This window comes from Protomyctophum parallelum (genome assembly GCF_964188405.1).
Source record: "Protomyctophum parallelum genome assembly, chromosome: 10".
Lineage (NCBI taxonomy): Eukaryota > Metazoa > Chordata > Actinopteri > Myctophiformes > Myctophidae > Protomyctophum > Protomyctophum parallelum.
Genome location: NC_139704.1, coordinates 9,161,797 through 9,174,923, shown reverse-complemented (window position 1 = coordinate 9,174,923; position 13,127 = coordinate 9,161,797).

The following is a 13,127-nucleotide window of genomic DNA, read 5'->3' as shown; positions in this document are numbered from 1 at the left end:
GCACAGTCCATGCACACACGCACGCGCAAACACACGCACACACGCTCGCACACACAGACACACACAGCCCATCATCATTCTCGCTCTTCCTGAACACACTCTGGAGTGTTTGTTTACATACTTGTAGCATGCCAGCAGATCCTCTCGATGCCTAAAGTCAGAGTGCAGCCAGGGTTGAAAACATTCACATTCAAATGTTTTGCCGATGATTGGATGAACATGCAAATTGGCCATGCTGGTAAACTGAAAACATGTCTAGTCTTTCTTTGTTTAGTTTAACTCTTGAGTTTGAGCGGACCACCGGTTGAAAACCCCTGCTATAGACTCATAGAGTGTTTGTTCAATAACATGAGTCTCCCTTTCCCTCCAGCCCTTGATTAAACAGTAAATGCATTGTCATGTCGGGACACAAAGTGTTGACACAAAGTGACGATGACACAAATAAATGAGCAGTCAAATTTTTTAAATTGTAACTATAACACTATAAAAAAGATCACGTACTCTTCCTTTAACAATGAACACTAATTGAATTATTTTGCCCATTTATGTGAACTGAGAGCTGGCTGGTACAGTAGAATGTAGGGACCTAAGATTTTGGCGGGGAAGAAACTATGATCAGGTTGCTGAGTCACAAAGGTACCCTTGTAGGATATTTTCTGCCCCCCTCCCGACGAGAGCGCTGCAGTACCCTTGAAATTCATAAAATGAGTAATATCCTTTCATCATATTTCACACTGGAGAGACTTGTCCTATATTGCATGTACGGTACGTCACGTGAGTTCCTACACAATAGAGGGTGTCAACACTGAACACACACGCACGCACCCGCGCACACATACACGTTGCTCAGACACACCAAAAATGAAAGAGAAAGAGAATCCATTCTGAGAAAGAGAGAGAGAGGCAGACAGTGAAAGTGCGAGAGAGATAATGAAAGAGTGTCATTGCTTCCATTGCAAAGGAAGTAGCCCATTAGTGACTGTAGTTTGGATAGATGGATATGGGCCTTGCGTGACTCGGTATGTGTGCACGTGTATTCTGGATCTGTGTACAGTATGTGTACTGTATATAATTCTATGTGTGTTTGGGAGAACCCAATGTACACGCGTGCACACGCACACACACACACACACACACACACACACACACACACACACACACACACACACACACCGTGGCACATCCTACCAGACCACTTAACAGTGGTCAGATGTGTGGGCCCTCAGGGCGTCTTACTGGTGTGTATATATTATCAATAACTTCATATTGTTTTTCCAATTATTTAGGGATCCACCATATCCGGCTCACAGCCCACCACACGTTGTGAATCGCTGGTGTAGAGAGACAGGAAACAATGGGGAGAGAGAGAGAGAGAGAGAGCAGGGGGGAGTGACATGCAGCCAGGCAGCAAATTAATGGTCCTGCTGGCCCGGAATCGAGCCGGGGACGCGCTGTCAGAGGAGCCTGCGTCATACAGTACAGACACTAATCCAGTGGTTCCCAAACTTTTCAGCTCAAGACCCAAACGAATTAGATGTTTGCCTGGGACCCAAACTAGGGAAAATTGCAGATCTACAAGCTCACACCGCGTTGTGGGCAGCGGTGAGCTGGCGGTAGGGCTACCTGGGGCGCCGCCCCGGTAGTTAGTTCACATGCATGCACATGCACGACAATGCACGTTGACGGCGCGCTCAACACCTAAAACAAAGCAAGCGGTGGCGCCGTCGTGACCGTTGTCTATAACTGGCTGGCAGGTTCCTTTGTAGCTTAGCCTAGTATTATTCTGCTGCTATACTGCCCGCGAATATCTAGATGACGACCCACCGAAGAAGACATGCGTCCAGATTCCAGAGGAACGTTTGTTTCGTGCCTAAACCTGTGCGCCTGTCGACTCAGCTGTTGGGAGTTATTTTTTTCTTCTTCTAGAAACTGGAATTAGGCATATAATCATTACAAATGTGAGTTTACGTTCTCTACCAATAATTCCATAAACTAGAGCAGTGGTTCCCAAACTGTGGTGCATGTACCCCTTGTGGTACGCGAGGGCCTTCTAGGGGGTGCGCGACACGATTACATGTATTAACATATTATGCCAAATATGGCAAGTATATGCAGAATATAGCCTATGCTGCACATATTATGCCATATTCAGGTTCCTATATGTGGATAAATAGGAAATGTATGTCTCTATATAGCTTATGCAATTTATATTTCCATGTGGGGGGTGCGTCAGCTAGGTCAGGAGGTAACGGGGTGCATGGCCAAAAAGGTTTGGGAACCGCTGGACTAGAGTCTAGAGCATATGAAACGATGCATGTAAACATCAGCTCCTTATCATTGCACTAGTGTTGCATTTTCTGTTAGTATAGTCACTTTAGACAATTTAAGTGCATGTTTAGTTTAGTTTCTTTTTTCAGTATTCACAAATAGTATAGGCTACTGTGCATCCAACATTTCTTGCTGGTTGATCGAAAAGGCTTAGGCTGAAGCTCAAAGCTTTTATCCTATACTGTAGGCTTCATATTTACAAATTAAAGTTCAGTGAATGAACACGTTTCTTTTTTCTTTCCATTTAGCCTACTGTTCATTTACTAAATACTATCAGCTCAAAACTTGAAACTCACATGGTTATCTCTGACCTGTTGGAAGTTCTTGTGAATGTTTTAAAACCACTGTTTTGAAAGCAAAATAATGTAAGTGATGTTGTAATCTCATATCTTTAAAAAGACATTTGCGTAAAGAAAAGTTGTGTGATTGTTTTAAGTAGGCCTGGATATTAAATAGGCCACGATAACAATGTGTCCACGACCCGTCCCAACTCGAGTCCCGACCCCACATCTAGGGAACCACTGGACTAAACCATTCGGCTATATCAGCTTAAAACCTCAGAGTTGAATGAACACTGAGGCTTTTTTGCCGTATAAATTCACCATGTTTACTGTACCCTCTCACATTGATGTGGCTGTGCTGTGTTTGTAGCTCTTAACAAAAGGACCTTGATGTAGATCCAGCAGGCCTGCTATTTAGTGTTACTCTGCAGCCCAGTCTCTCTCATCTCTTCCTCTAATCTCCTCAACACAACCCCGGTGTCCTGTTCCTGCACTGATTAGACCGCATGGCTCCTTTAAATCTGTCTCTGGCAGGGACACAGAGTCTGGCTGCCGTACGACTGGACCCCAGTTGTGTGTGTGTGTGTGTGTGTGTGTGTGTGTGTGTGTGTGTGTGTGTGTGTGTGTGTGTGTTTGTGTGTGTGTGTGTGTGTGTGTGTGTGTGTGTGTGTGTGTGTGTGTGTGTGTGTGTGTGTGTGTGTGTGTGTGTGTGTGTGTGTGTGTGTGTGTGTGTGTGTGTGTGTGTGTTTGTGTGTGTGTGTGTGTGTGTGTGTGTGTGTGTGAGCAGGTATATATATGTGTGCGTGTGTGTAGGTATATGTGTGCGTCTGTGCGTTTCTCTGAATGTGTGTGTGTGTGTGTGTGTGTGTGTGTGTGTGTGTGTGTGTGTGTGTGTGTGTGTGTGTGTAAATCCATTACTGTATATAGTACATCTTTGATGTCTGGTTTTTCTCATCTCTTTTTCATCCATCATCCAGACAGGGGACAGGGACATGCTGCAGAACATTGCTTGTTCTGCTGCACTTTCATGAGGGCCTCACAGTATACTGTAGTACATTATTATCATATACTGTACAGTAGTGCTACTCAACCCACAGCCTATGGCTGCTTAATGTAGCCGTCATGGTCATACCAATACAAATATAATTAGTTATTTTCATTGTTTTGGTATTGTATTGTTTGTTCCACGAGAAAGTGATATGGCCTGATGTCAGTATTAACCACTTACTTATTTATTCACCTGTGATAATCTGTTCATTATATGTTCTCTTCACATTTTGTTAATGAAGCCTCATTCTGTAACTTCATCATTAATCACAATGTTTTTGTGGCTTTTTACTCTGTTTCCTTAATTTTTAGCAGTGCCGTCGCTACGTATACGTGCAATACGCACTGCAAGTAGCCTACTTGAAGTAGAGGGAGGCAACAAAATGTGCCAAAAAGTGCCAAGCCGACCCTCATAATAATACATTTCTCTTGTAATAACAAGTGGCCGTGTGTGCGTCCTCGCAAACGGAGAAAAAAGCCGATTTGAATGAGGAAATGCAGCGCTCTCGTCGGGAGGGGGGCAGCAAATATCCTACAAGTAGGCCAACCAAATGGTCAGCTACGTCCCTGATTTTTAGACTAGTCGTGTAGTCTATTACAAAATAAATTTGTAAACGTTTCAACTGTCTGTCTGTCTGTCTGTCTGTCTGTCTGTCTGTCCTTCCCCCCTCCCCCACACACACGCAAAGAAGGAAATTAAGAGGTTAAATTGTTCTCTTGAAGTGACTTTGATTTTAAATAGCCTCTTCCTGTTCAACTTCTGACCATTATTTGTTTCTGTTTTGTCAACTCTTATTTGTTTAACAGAATGAGGTAGCAAGAGCGCTACTGCTGTCCCTCCAAACCACTGGTGCTCATGGAAGAGAATACTAATAATCCAGGTCCAGGCATTGAAGCGACATGGATTATCTATAGATAATCCATATATATATCTAGATTATATACAGAAATATTTTGGTCATAATTATTGTTTATGTGTTTAGTGTTTATTTATTTAATTTGTAAAGCACTCTAAGGACTCTTTTTGGGAAACAGGCAAACCGGCATGAAGCACAATGGCGTGGCGAGTGTGGCGTGGACATCTGGACTGGAGAAGGCCTCTACCTCCATGGCACAGTGGAAAGATGAGTTGGATTAGCACAGTCACATGCGTACACAAATGTATTTCCTAGCAAAGTGGCAAATACAACATTTGCTTCTTATCTGGTTGCAAAGCAAATTCACATCTGCTTTGCATGGAGTTCAACTCGGACCGGGCCTCATCCAATAGCAAATAAGTGCGTGTGCCGTGTGGTGGACCCAACTTGGCTGTTACTGACTGTAGTTTTCTTTGTATAGTGAACAGAGGGAGAGGAAACCAGCTAGCACAACCATGGTTCAAGGTTCAAGGTGGTCTTTATTTCTATGTCTTGTGTGTGCATGTTCATAAGAGTGAAATTAAGTAATTTAAAGTGATGTAATATAATATAGTCATTGGGAGGGCAGGGTTGGGCTCTGAATGGGCGGGACATTTCTCTCAGAAGATTTTCTAGGGGTAGAAGTTATAACAATCTAGTGCCAGTAGCTGTGACCACTTCCCATGTGGAAGCATTTGAAACAGCCACTTGAATGGACCAGCAAACTGTGTGCATCACATCCTGCACTGCTTACATTCACCATGAGTGGAATTTAATGTGAGTGTGCATGTTGCAGGTGGATTCAATCGCTTTTCTTTACCTTTAGGAAGTACGTTATACTTAGTGCAACCAGCAGTCTTGAAAGAAAAGCCTCATGTACAGTAATACAGGGCTGCCATATTTCAGAAAATGTCAAGAGTGAGACTATAAGTGTCTTAATGCGTTCAAAAATTTCATTTTTTAATGTCGATTTGGCCGATTATATATTATATATATATACACCCCCCCCCCCCCCCAGGTGTTCCCTGGGACAAAAAAGGTTGGGAAACACTGGTCTAGACGAGAGTTGTGGCCACTCAAACTACTGTGTCAAATCCCACTTGAATTATTATAAGAAGTTAACCATTGCGTATTTGTAAAAGGGTATTATTCCTACAGTAGAGATTTAGACTTTCCCTTACATTGATGCTGCCTGCATGGCTGCATGCTGGGTTACCAGGGTTAGTAATCATTGGTATTATTTGTCACTGTGGAATTCAGCATGGACAATGACCTGTTGTCTTCAGGCTCTTGGCTAGTTGTCATTCTTATAGGATGTAAGTCCTAGTAGGCCTATGTATTGTTCTTTGGCTGGCTTTCATTTTGTGACCTTGTTTTCTTTTTCTTTAAACAACAGATTTTCTCAATTTAAATGAGGTAATTTTTTTTTTTTTTTTTTTTTTAGTCAATTAAGTTAAGGGACACTTAGAACATGTCATTGTTTTTAATAGTCCTGTTTGTGTTTACAATAATCTGAGGAATGAAGAAGGACAAGCCAGAATGACGGGCATAGACCTGTTTTTAATGTGTGCATGGTCAAGAAGTGAGCCTAATTTGACAGGAATAGACTGTAATAGCATGGAGCACTTATGTCCCTGAAATGATCGAATGTTTGGTTAGATGAAAACATTCAGAGAAGGCATATAAAATGCGTTGCAGAAAAGTTTGATTCTGCTAGTCAATTGATACAACAAAATAAATTGTATGGATTTTTCTTTCCATTGAAGGGAAGGGTGCCTTAGAGGGAATTGCCTAAAGATGTTAAAACACGCAATGGACCTCCTACATTTAAACGCACCTTCATTTGTTTCATTGATTGTAATTGAGTAAATCTGCCCGTTTTCACCAGACTGTTAAATATAAATTCTTCAACATTATTTTCTGTTATTCAGAATCAATCATGGCAAATTGTATTACACGTTTATTTAAAATTGAATTCCTTACCAAAGATGTAATTCCTGCAGTTTTTCTTCATAAGTTAAATTAATTTGCTCTTTTTAAAGAAATTTGTCAAGATGATCTACAAGCAAGTATCTCTGGTCAATGAAATGTGTTTCTGTTAAACTGTTTTATCAAATTCCTGTATGAAAAGTCTGTCAATATGCTGTGTAGAATAAAAAAAGTCATCTAACATTGATTTCTCTCCGCATTTATACATTTTTTGTTTGGACAAAATGTATAGGAGTAATCTATGAAAAATGTAACATATCTGTTCTTTCGAACCAGAAACAGTACAAAGACATGATATCACTGATATCATTGAGATGTACCCCCCATGCATACTGTGAAATCAAATCTTCAATCAATCAAAACAAATTCAATCAATGTGTTTTATTTTTATTCAATCTGTTTATTGGTATTTTACACTGGCCAAAGTAACCCCCTTGTACAAAAAAGGGAGTAAATTAGAACCCGGCAACTACCGCCCTATTTCTATTCTAAGCTCCATCTCGAAAGTGATGGAAAAAATAGTCTATGAACAGGTTGAAAAGTATCTTGCCACTAATAAATTGCTGTACGAGTTCCAATCTGGTTTCAGAACATCCCACTCCACTGACACATGCCTCCTCTATTTGAGCGACCACATCAAACACGAGGTGGACGCTGGAAAATACTGCGGCATGGTCATGCTGGACCTCCAAAAGGCTTTTGACACCGTGAACCACTCCATACTGGTTAACAAGCTTAAAGCTATTGGTTTTGATAGCACATCAGTGAGCTGGATGCAATCCTACCTGGAGGGGAGAGAACAGATGGTGGAGGTGAACGGAACACTGTCCCCTCCCCTCCCAGTGAGCTGTGGCGTCCCACAAGGAAGCATACTAGGGCCTTTACTGTTCCTATATGTTAACGACATGACTTCAGCTTGTGACTGCAGCTTGTTCCTGTTCGCAGATGACTCAGCACTGCTGGTCTCGGACAGGAACAAACTGCATGGGTTGAAAAGACCCTCAGCTCTGAACTCGGTAGAATCTGCACCTGGCTCGCTGATAACAAACTATCCTTACACCTGGGAAAAACTGAATCCATCCTCTTCGGATCAAATAGTAATCTCAGCAAGGCAGATGGCTTCTTGGTTAGAGTGGGTGACAATATTATCACACGAAAAGATCAAATTACCTACCTAGGTTCCATCCTGGAGGCCAATCTTTCCGGTGATAAGATGGCCACCAACGTAATCAAAAAAGTCAATCAAAGAACAAGATTCCTTTACAGGATCTCCTCACTGGTCAGCAAAAACACCTTGAAGACCTTAACAGGAGCCCTCGTACAAGGTTTCTTTGACTATGCATCCACCTCTTGGTACCACAGCACCTCAAAGGCCCTTAAAACAAGGCTCCAGACCTCCCAAAACAAACTGGTCAGGCTCCTACTTGGCCTCACCCCCCGAACCCACCTCACCCCTGCCCACTTTGACTGGCTGGGATGGCTTAGGGTCGACGACAGAGTACAGCATCTTGCAATGGGTCTGGTCCACAAGATTCGATACACCACCAAGATACCCATGTACCTGTCTAAATACTTCCTTAATGTAAACGAAGTCCACACCCACAACACCAGAGGGAGTGCAACAAACCATGTACAACCCAGATTCGGCACAAACAAGGGACTAAATTCTTTTCGCTCCTATGCCACCAAAATGTGGAACGCCCTACCAACAGTCATTAAGACATGTGAATCCCTTGACTCCTTCAAAACCGCTCTCAAAGGGCACCTACGGATGGCTGCAATTCGAAACTGGCCTCTGTAAAATCTGAATCCCCCCCACCCCCCCACCCCATTTTCCCTCACTGTATATTGTATCTTTTCCCTTTTTTGCTTCCCATATGATGAATTTAGCTACATAGAAATGTCTATTTGTATGTCTCTAAATGTTTGTATGTCTTTAAATGTTTTGATGAATTGAACAATGTGGACCCTGTTGTAAACAAGTGTAATGCTTAATTGGGTCGTCCACTCACAGTTGACAGTCTTTGTATTGAGTTTGTGCTTAAAATGTACTGTAAATTCTACAAACTGTTAATAAATATTTCAATCAATCAATCAAGGACATGAATAGGTGAAAGTGATCAAGCAATTAGACAAGCAACAACATTAAGCAAGACTTTCACAAAGACAAAGCAAAATGTAGACACAAAGTGAAAAAAAAAAAGTAAGACAAAAATTACAGGAAACAATCTGATGAATGGGATGAATGGGATAAAGATTTGACAGAAAAAAAGAAAAAAAGAATCTGTGTTGTGATGTAAACAAACACCATTACATTTATCGCACTGTATTAGTTCAGTGGATAGTTAGTCATTTTAAGCCAGTCAGTCAGGCGTGATTTTCAGTAGTAAGTTGTAGATTCAACCAGTCGTCTACATGCACCGTACACGCAACACAGACTCTACCGACCGCCAGAGGTGTCCCGAACACACACGCAAGTGGAAGCGCCATAGCCAAACACCGCCCGACGCTACGGACGCTTACCACCGAGGCGGGTCCCAGCGAGCACAGCAACCTCAGAATCGTCTCCTTCTTGCCGTCGAGGGTTAGCGCCGGGGCGTGCCCGCCAGGTGACGCCGGTGACACGCAGAGGAAGCTCTCGCCGCAGATGGCGCAGGTCGCGCTAGCGGGTAGGCCTGCGATGTGGGCCGATCTACCGGGCGCCGTGTCGGTGATTCCGCCGCCCGCGGTGACGCAGGGTCTGAAGTCCTCCGTGTGGAACCTGTGAGGACACTGCCTGACGTCATCGCTACTGAGGTCAGCATCTGATGACCTCTGCTGCAGCTGTGTCATATATGCATCCATGGCCATGTACTATAGGTTTATGACCCTCTGGTGCTATACCTCTCTCTGTCTCTGTAAGGACGCTGTTCAGCCTCAGTGAAGTGATGAATAGAAGTTCATCAACAGGTGTGAAGACTTTATTGAGCCAGGGGCTCTGACGTCACAGGGACACAATCCAATTCTGATTGGTCAATGAACCGATCAGGCACGCTGATTGACGTGGCACGTCAACAAATAAGAGGACCGGCAGCGATTGGCCGTTGCCATGGTGACGCTGTGCCTGCCGCGCTGTTTAAGTTGCGTTGCCATGGCAACCCGTTTGTTGACGATTGTTTTGTTCACTCTCAGAGTAGTCTCGCGTTACCAGACTGTTGCCTCCGCGATTTCCAAACGCTTCATCATATCATTCGAGACGCCCGCACCGCACGTCATCTTGTGGTGCGCCATCTAGTGGCGATCCACTAGAATGACTAGATGGCCTTTGTCAGCAACTCAGCATCCACCGAGGCTGCATCAGTGAGGGAGCGCATTGGAGCTGGGCCTGAATAGTTCCAACTTCCAAGCAGAGCTACGCTGATTTCAGGTAAATACATATTGTTTTCACTACTGGAGGATGATGTGTGTGTTACTGTGTCACGTGATGCACACGAACGGTGCTTAACAATAACAACAACTACTCAGTGTTGGGCAGTAGCTAGCTACAAGTAGCGAAGCTACATAGCTTAACTACATTTATCAGTAGCTTGACGGTAGCTTCACTCCTTTTGAACCAAGTAGCGTTTTTTGTAGTGTAGCTATTTTTAGACCCAAGTAGTGACGTAGCTTTCAACAAAAGCTATACGTTACAAATTGACTGTTAAATAAAGTTTTGTGGGGAAAAAAATCCCTGGAAAAAAAATCCATGATTGGTTGGTTTAGATAAGAAGAGTCTGACACAGTTATGTTGTTAAGCAGCAGGAGGATGTCACACAGCAGCTGTCCTTTTATCTCTAGCACAACACAATGAATTACTCACCTAATGCTGCCTGCAGGTTCCATGTTTAATTCCAGCATGTGTAACCTACATTATTGTCTAAGTGAAAGTTTTCATATTGTAAATTTGATCGCTAACGTGGTTTAGCGACTATAGTACTTTGACAGCTCATTCATCGTAGCTTGTTTACAAGTCAAACGGACTTCTTGTGCAGAAACTGCCCCATCAAAATAAGAGCCACTTGTATTGATTAGTCAACACTAGTTTTATTTCTAAATCTACTACAGGACATTAACATCTCATTTAAGTGCCTGTCAGCATTCTCTCAATCTGAGTATCCCATCCTCAAATATTCGGTAAAACAGTGCCTATCGAGGCAACAGTCTGTCTTGAGAGACTAGCATTCTCTAGTCTAAATTATGTCTCTCAGCTGGTGTGCAAATGGCTAGGCTGTGGCAATAATAATAATTTAAAAGAAAATAACAAAAAATAACTAAAATCGTTCATTTTTTGGAACCATGAACTTTAGTTCAAAATGTTGAATTATGAACTGAATTAGTTCCTTTAAAAAAAATTAACTGTGAACTGAACTAGTTAATAAAAAAAAGAACTTTCCCAACACTGAACACATGAATCATGAATCATGAATTTTTGCCTGCCTATTAGGCTATTTGTTCGGTGGAAACTTGATCATTAAGTTGATAAAAAATATTTTAAAAAAAGAGTAGTGTCCATGTAGCTAGCTACTTTTGCCATGTAGCTTATAGTGTAGCTTGCTACAATTATCTGGGGATAGCTTCGTTGTAGTTGAGCTATATTTAATAGAGAGTAACTGGTAGTGTAGCTTACTACATTTTCCAAGTAGCTTGCCCATCACTGCAACTACTATAGCATAGTAGCCCAAACATTTAGATTCTCGTAATATGTATAAAATGTCTCCCCAGTGCACACTGATTTTGTACAGGTACAAATCTACAGTACAGCACCTCAAAAAGGTTTTATCTGCACAATGTTGAGGAAACAATGATTTTGCTGTGAACTGCTGTATTTAAACATAAACAAATTCTGTTGAGAGAGAAAAAACGGTTAAACTACTTCAATAACAACCATGAAACCATGCTGTGAATCTTTGCTCGTAGAGGGTTTCAACAGGTTGACAAAGAATGTCTGAGTGGTGTAGGCAGGAAGTGAATCAATGGAAGATTTTAAACAAACACTCAGGATTTGGCCGTGTTACAAAATTCAACAAAAGATCTCCACAACATCGCCATTTAAGACACTGAAGGTAGGCTCAGTTGGAAACATGTATCTATACTTCCTGGTCTGTGACTGTGGCTTAACTGCCTGTGGTTCACCAATGAGCCATCTGCCCCATTTTTGCACAGCCTTTGATCTTACCCCATATGGAAAATGAATGGTGTTCTGCTTGATGTGCCATTTCTACTTTACTCCTTTAAAATAATGAACTGAAAATCACGTTACGTTATATACACGTTGTATAATATTCAAAACATTCAATTTGGTTTTATAAATAGCTACTTGAGAATTAAACAAATAACCAACAAAAGTGTTTTATGATACAGTACTATTCATACAGTAGCCTACTATTAATCGCTACTATCATTACTGTCTTCATTCACCTTTGTTGATGCTTGATGCTTTACTTAACACACCATGACACCATACAATGTATGGTGTCCTATCTCCAAGATGTGCTCTGGCATAGCTAACAAAATGTTGTTAAATGTTATAAGACTGGTGCTAACATGAGGATAGTGTTGATTTCACATTAAACCAAAACTCTCCTGTGAAAACCTTTAATGAGTTTTTGGAATGTTTTGCCATTTGCTGTATGTGGTGTTTTTGCACAAACAAGTCCATAGACTTGGCTGGCTCTAAAGTGCTCTCTAAAGTGCTCTAAACAAACACAAAAATCACACTTGTGTGAAGTGAGGGACGCCCACTGTGACTTGGCTGGCAAACGTTTTTTGTTAAAAGTCTAAACAAACATTAAAAGTCCATAGACTTGGCTGTCACATGACCTAATTTCGGTAAGCCATGCATGGGAGTGGAAAGAGCCCATCACAAAATCCCATAGACTTGCTCTGCTGTGGGGTGGGGGCTTGTCTGCCCTTTGGGTATGGGGGGTGGTCGCCCAGGCAGGGGTCTCGATGCCGCTCGGGGCGGTGGCCCTGCCGCCTGGAGGGGGGGGGGGGGGGGGTTGCCGCCTTTGAGTGGAGCATGCATGGGTCTGCTCTTGTAATGATTTGGTGCCTATGATAACTGTTATGTCTGCCTTTTTAATATATGTATTTATGTACTGTATGGATGTATTCCCTGATTGGGAGTCTATCAAAATTCGAAAGCCACTTGTCAGTCATTATGGTTCATTGTCCTTGTCATGTCTTTGTATATTCAATCTTTTTATTTATAATAGTGTTGTGCATGAGCTGTTTTTCTTTTTCTTTTCTTTTGTCTATTATTATGTTCTTGTTCTTGTCTGTTTGTCTTTAAAAAACCAATAAATATACTTTATAAATAAATAAATCCCATAGACATATGACTTATTCTTCAAAAGCCATGCATTGGCTAGCGCCCCTCAAAAAACCCAAGCCTCATGTTTATGAGGACATTTGTTTAGTGAGCAACAGAATAACCATCCATCTATCTATGAATGCGCCAAGTCTCTGTGTGTACGACGTACGTGTGTAAATCTGTAATCCATGAAACTCGAGAACCATTCGCCCCACCGACTTCAAATTCAACACACATGTTCCACACCGCCACAGG